General features: G+C 53.0%; 1 non-coding gene across 1 annotated transcript; it reads right to left on the bottom strand.

Annotated features, from left to right (window-relative positions):
- Positions 1-4,945: 4,945 nt before the first annotated feature.
- On the bottom strand, positions 4,946-5,019 carry TRNAN-GUU (transfer RNA asparagine (anticodon GUU)). The gene has a single exon. It is a non-coding gene; the product is annotated as a tRNA-Asn (tRNA).
- Positions 5,020-5,659: the final 640 nt, after the last annotated feature.

Below are 5,659 nucleotides of genomic sequence, written 5' to 3'. Positions count from 1 at the left end.
AAGACAGTCCTGCTCCACTCTCACCGCCATCAGAACATATCTTCAAAGCTATTACCGCAAAGAAAAAAGCCACACACCACTCCCGGGAGGGCTCGAAACTCCAACCTTTCCGTTAACAGCCGATCGCGCTAGCCCAATGCGCCAAGGAGACAGGGTTGCTCCACTCTCAACACCATGAGAACATATCTTCAAAGCTATCAGCATAAACAAAAAAGCAACACACCACTCTCGGGAGGGCTCGAAACTCCAACCTTTCGGTTAACAGCCTATCACGCTAGCCCATTGCGCCACGGGGACAGTCTTGCTCCACTCTCACCTGCATCAGAACATATCTTCAAAGCTATCAGCGCAAAGAAAAAAAAGCGCCGCACCACCACCGGGTGGGCTCGAACCTCCAACCTTTCGGTTAACAGCCGATCGCGCAAGCCAATTGCGCCACGGAGAAAGTCCTGCTCCACTCTCACCACCATCAGAACATATCTTCAAAGCTATCAGCGCAAAGAAAAAAGCAAACCACCACTCCCGGGAGGGCTCGAACCTCCAACTTTTCGGTTGACAGCCGATCGCGCTGGCCAATTGCGCCAGGGAGAAAGTCCTGCTCAACTCTCACCACAATTAGGACATATCTTCAAAGCTATCAGCCCAAAGAAAATAAAGCGCCGCACCACCACCGGGTGGGCTCGAACCTCCAACCTTTCGGTTAACCGCAGATCGCGCTAGCCAACTGCGCCACGGAGACAATCGTGCTCCACTCTCACCACCATCAGAACATATCTTCAAAGCTATCAGCGCAAAGAAAAAAGCAACACACCCCACCCGGGAGGGCTCGAACCTCCAACTTTTCGGTTAACAGCCGATCGCGCTAGCCAAATGCGCCACGGGGACCGTCCTGTTCCACTCTCACCACCATCATACCATTTCTTCAGAGCTATCACCCCAAAGAAAAAAAAGCGCCGCACCACCACCGGGTGGGCTCGAACCTCCAACCTTTCGGTTAACAGCCGATCGCGCTAGCCAATTGCCCCACGGAGACAGTCGTGCTCCACTCTCACCACCGTCATAACATTTCTTCAGAGCTATCACCCCAAAGAAAAAAAAAGCGCCGCACCACCACTGGTTGGGCTCGAACCTCCAACCTTTCGGTTAACAGCCGATCGCGCTAGCCAATTGCGCCACGGAGACAGTCCTGCTCCACTCTCACCACCATGAGAACATATCTTCAAAGCTATTACCGCAAAGAAAAAAAGCAACACACCCCTCCCGGGAGGGCTCAAAACTCCAACCTTTCGGTAACAGCCGATTGCGCTTGCCCATTGCGCCACGCAGACAGTCTTGCTCATCTCTCACCACCATCAGAACATATCTTCAAAGCTATCAGCCAAAAGAAAAAAAGCACCACACCACCACCGGGTGGGCTCGAACCTCCCACTTTTCGGTTAACAGCCGACCGCGCTGGCCAATTGCTCCACGGAGACAGTCCTGCTCCACTATCACCACCATCAGATCATATCTTCAAAGCTATCTGCGCAAAGAAAAAAACGCGCCGCACCACCACCGGGTGCGCTCGAACCTCCAACCTTTCGGTTAACAGCCGATCGCGCAAGCCAATATCGCCACGGAGACAGTCCTGCTCCACTCTCACCACCATGAGAACATATCTTCAAAGGTATCAGCCCAAAGAAAAAAAAGCGTCGCACCACCACCGGGTGAGCTCGAACCTCCGACTTTTCGATTAACAGCCGATCGCGCTAGCCAATTGCGCCACGGAGACAGTCCTGCTCCACTCTCACCACCATCAAAACAAATCTTCAAAGCTATCAGCGCAAAGAAAAAAGCAACACACCACTCCCGGGAGGGATCGAAACTCCAACTTTTCGGTTAACAGCCGATCGCGCTAGCCAATTGCGCCACGGAGACAGTCCTGCTCTACTCTCACCACCATCAGAACATATCTTCAAAGCTATCAGCCCAAAGAAAAAAACGCGCCGCACCACCGCCGGGTGGGCTTGAAACTCCAACCTTTCGGTTAACAGCCGATCGCGCAAGCCAATTGCGCCACGGAGACAGTCCTGCTTCACTCTCACCACCATCAGAACATATCTTCAAAGCTATCAGCCCACAGGAAAAAAAGCGCCGCACAACCACCGGGTAGGCTCGAACCTCCAACTTTTCGGTTAACAGCCGATCGCGCTAGCCAATTGCGCCACGGAGACAGTCCTGCTCCACTCTCACCATCATAAGAACATATCTTCAAAGCTATCAGCCCAAATAAAAAAAGCGCCGCACCATGACTGGGTGGGCTCGAACCTCCGACCTTTTGGTTAACAGCCGATCGCACTAGCCAATTGCGCCACGGAGACGGTCCTGCTCCACTCTCACCATCATCAGAACATATCTTCAAAGCTAACAGCCCAAAGAAAAAAAAGCGCAGCACCACCACCGGGTGGGCTCGAACCTCCAACTTTTCGGTTAACAGCCGATCACGCTAGCCAATTGCGCCACGGAGACAGTCCTGCTCCACTCTCACCACCATAAGAACATATCTTGAAAGCTATCAGCCCACAGAAAAAAAAGCGCCGCACAACCACCGGGTAGGCTGGAACCTCCACCTTTTCGGTTAACAGCCGATCGCGCTAGCCAATTGCGCCACGGAGACAGTCCTGCTCCACTCTCACCACCATAAGAACATATCTTCGAAGCTACCAGCCCAAAGAAAAAAAAGCGCCGCACCACCACCGGGTGGGCTCGAACCTCCAACCTTTCGGTTAACAGCCGATCGCGCTAGCCAATTGCCCCACGGAGACAGTCGTGCTCCGCTCTCACCACCGTCAGAACATTTTTTCAGAGCTATAACCCCAAAGAAAAAAAAAGCGCCGCACCACCACCGGTTGGGCTCGAACCTCCAACCTCTCGGTTAACAGCCGATCGCGCTAGCCAATTGCGCCACGGAGACAGTCTTGCTCCACTCTCACCACCATCAGAACATATCTTCAAAGCTATCAGCCCAAAGAAAAAAAAGCGCCATACCACCACCGGGTGGGCTCGAACCTCCGACCTTTTGGTTAACAGTCGATCGCGCTAGCCAATCGCGCCACGGAGACAGTCCTGCTCCACTCTCACCACCATCAGAACATATATTCAAAGCTAACAGCCCAAAGAATAAAAAGCGCAGCACCACCACCGGGTGGGCTCGAACCTCCAACCTTTCGGTTAACAGCCGATCGCGCTAGCCAATTGCGCCACGAAGACAGTCCTGCTCCACTCTCACCACCATCAGAACATATCTTGAAAGCTATTGCCGCAAAGAAAAAAGCAACACACCACTCCCGGGAGGGCTCGAAACTCCAACCTTTCGGTTAACAGCCGATCGCGCTAGCCCACTGCACCACGGAGGCAGTCTTGCTCCACTCTCACCATCATCAGAACATATCTTCAAAGCTATCAGCGCAAAGAAAAAAAAAGCGCCGCACCACCACCGGTTGGGCTCGAACCTCCAACCTTTCGGTTAACAGCCGATCGCGCTAGCCAATTGCGCCACGGAGACAGTCCTGCTCCACTCTCTCCACCATCAGAACATATCTTCAAAGTTATTAGCCCAAAAGAAAAAAGCGCCATACCACCACCTGGTGGGCTCGAACCTCCGACCTTTTGGTTAACAGCCGATCGCGCTTGCCAATCGCGCCATGAAGACAGTCCTGCTCCACTCTCACCACCATCAGAACATATCTTCAAAGCTATCAGCCCACAGAAAAAAAAGCGCCGCACAACCACCGGGTAGGCTCGAACCTCCAACTTTTCGGTTAACAGCCGATCGCGCTAGCCAATTGCGCAGTGGAGACAGTCCTGCTCCACTCTCACCACCATAAGAACATATCTTGAAAGCTATCAGCCCAAAGAAAAAAAAGCGCTGCACCACCACCGGGTGGGCTCGAACCTCCGACCTTTTGGATAACAGCCGATCGCTCTAGCTAATTGCGCCAAGGAGACAGTCCTGCTCCACTCTCACCACCATCAGAATATATCTTCAAAGCTATCAGCCCAAAGAAAAAAGAGCGCCGCACCACCACCGGGTGGGCTCGAACCTCCAACTTTTCGGTTAACAGCCGATCACGCTAGCCAATTGCGCCACGGAGACATTCCTGCTCCACTCTCACCACCATAAGAACATATCTTGAAAGCTATCAGCCCACAGAAAAAAAAGCGCCGCACAACCACCGGGTAGGCTGGAACCTCCAACTTTTCGGTTAACAGCCGATCGCGCTAGCCGATTGCGCCACGGAGACAGTCCTGCTCCACTCTCACCACCATAAGAACATATCTTCGAAGCTCAGCCCAAAGAAAAAAAAGCGCCGCACCACCACCGGGTGGGCTCGAACCTCCAACCTTTCGGTTAACAGCCGATCGCGCTAGCCAATTGCCCCACGGAGACAGTCGTGCTCCGCTCTCACCACCGTCAGAACATTTTTTCAGAGCTATAACCCCAAAGAAAAAAAAGCGCCGCACCACCACCGGTTGGGCTCGAACCTCCAACCTTTCGGTTAACAGCCGATCGCGCTAGCCAATTGCGCCACGGAGACAGTCCTGCTCCACTCTCACCACCATCAGAACATATCTTCAAAGCTATCAGCCCAAAGAAAAAAAAGCGCCATACCACCACCGGGTGGGCTCGAACCTCCGACCTTTTGGTTAACAGTCGATCGCGCTAGCCAATCGCGCCACGGAGACGGTCCTGCTCCACTCTCACCACCATCAGAACATATCTTCAAAGCTAACAGCCCAAAGAATAAAAAGCGCAGCACCACCACCGGGTGGGCTCGAACCTCCAACCTTTCGGGTAACAGCCGATCGTGCTAGCCAATTGCGCCACGAAGACAGTCCTGCTCCACTCTCACCACCATCAGAACATATCTTGAAAGCTATTGCCGCAAAGAAAAAAGCAACACACCACTCCCGGGAGGGCTCGAAACTCCAACCTATCGGTTAACAGCCGATCGCGCTAGCCCACTGCGCCACGGAGGCAGTCTTGCTCCACTCTCACCATCATCAGAACATATTTTCAAAGCTATCAGCGCAAAGAAAAAAAAAGCGCCGCACCACCACCGGTTGGGCTCGAACCTCCAACCTTTCGGTTAACAGCCGATCGCGCTAGCCAATTGCGCCACGGAGACAGTCCTGCTCCACTCTCTCCACCATCAGAACATATCTTCAAAGTTATTAGCCCAAAGAAAAAAAAGCGCCATACCACCACCTGGTGGGCTCGAACCTCCGACCTTTTGGTTAACAGCCGATCGCGCTTGCCAATCGCGCCATGAAGACAGTCCTGCTCCACTCTCACCACCATCAGAACATATCTTCAAAGCTATCAGCCCACAGAAAACAAAGCGCCGCACAACCACCGGGTAGGCTCGAACCTCCAACTTTTCGGTTAACAGCCGATCGCGCTAGCCAATTGCGCAGCGGAGACAGTCCTGCTCCACTCTCACCACCATAAGAACATATCTTGAAAGCTATCAGCCCAAAGAAAAAAAAGCGCTGCACCACCACCGGGTGGGCTCGAACCTCCGACCTTTTGGATAACAGCCGATCGCTCTAGCTAATTGCGCCAAGGAGACAGTCCTGCTCCACTCTCACCACCGTCAGAATATATCTTCAAAGCTAT

This window comes from Rhipicephalus microplus, unplaced genomic scaffold (assembly GCF_043290135.1).
Source record: "Rhipicephalus microplus isolate Deutch F79 unplaced genomic scaffold, USDA_Rmic scaffold_210, whole genome shotgun sequence".
Taxonomy (NCBI): Eukaryota; Metazoa; Arthropoda; class Arachnida; order Ixodida; family Ixodidae; genus Rhipicephalus; species Rhipicephalus microplus.
The sequence above is the reverse complement of the archived record's forward strand: the minus strand, read 5'-3'. Positions and strand labels throughout refer to the sequence as shown.